The sequence below is a fragment of the Meleagris gallopavo genome, chromosome 5 (genome assembly GCF_000146605.3).
Source record: "Meleagris gallopavo isolate NT-WF06-2002-E0010 breed Aviagen turkey brand Nicholas breeding stock chromosome 5, Turkey_5.1, whole genome shotgun sequence".
Lineage (NCBI taxonomy): Eukaryota > Metazoa > Chordata > Aves > Galliformes > Phasianidae > Meleagris > Meleagris gallopavo.
The window spans coordinates 1123026-1123939 of NC_015015.2; positions in this window are offsets into that span (position 1 = coordinate 1123026).

The following is a 914-nucleotide window of genomic DNA, read 5'->3' on the forward strand; positions in this document are numbered from 1 at the left end:
GAAAAAAAAAAAACAACCAAAACCGACAAACCCCACTGTAATACTAAGGAAGCAAAGCGCTCTATCGCAGCCCTCCCGGGAGCCGTGGCCGCACTCTGCCTGAGCGGCCCCGGGGCGCAGCGCCCGGCCCCGTCCGTGCGGTGACACCGCAGTGCTGAGCTCCGGCATTAGGGCAGACCTCAGCTGTAGAGCCGGAAGGTTTCCTTACGGAACCGTTTTTTTAAAATATATATATATATTTTATCTATATATATTCCTTCCAGACGTTTTTAAAGTAGCACTTTTGCGGAGGGTAGGGCCACGAATGTAATTTTTTTTTTTTTAAGTAAAAAAAAAAAAAGCCTCTCTCAGTAAGTTCTCATACCATTTAAGGTATATTTTTGTGTTATAGACCCATGCAGATGCAAAAGTCCAAGTGCTGGACAATCAAAACGTAAGCTTGTCATTGTTTAATGCATACTTAAACAATTTGATTTTTGTCTTGAGATTATTAATAATGTGGTTTTCTGTCCGCTTCCCTATCCAGGTGTCGAATGGATGTGTGAGTAAAATTTTGGGCAGGTATTACGAAACTGGCTCCATCAGGCCCAGGGCGATCGGAGGTAGTAAGCCGAGAGTAGCGACTCCCGAAGTTGTAAGCAAAATAGCGCAGTATAAACGAGAGTGCCCCTCCATCTTTGCGTGGGAGATTCGAGACAGATTACTCTCGGAGGGGGTCTGTACCAACGATAACATACCCAGTGTAAGTCCACGAGAGAAACCGCGCTGTGTGCTGTGTGGTGCTGGGTAGCTGTAGCCTCTGCCTCCTTTGTTGTGCTATCAGTGAGCGGAGAGCAGGTTCGCATCATTTGCATGTGGCAGGGTCAGGCGCATTTTTTTCATACAGAATCTGACAAATGCCTTTAAGCGGCGGG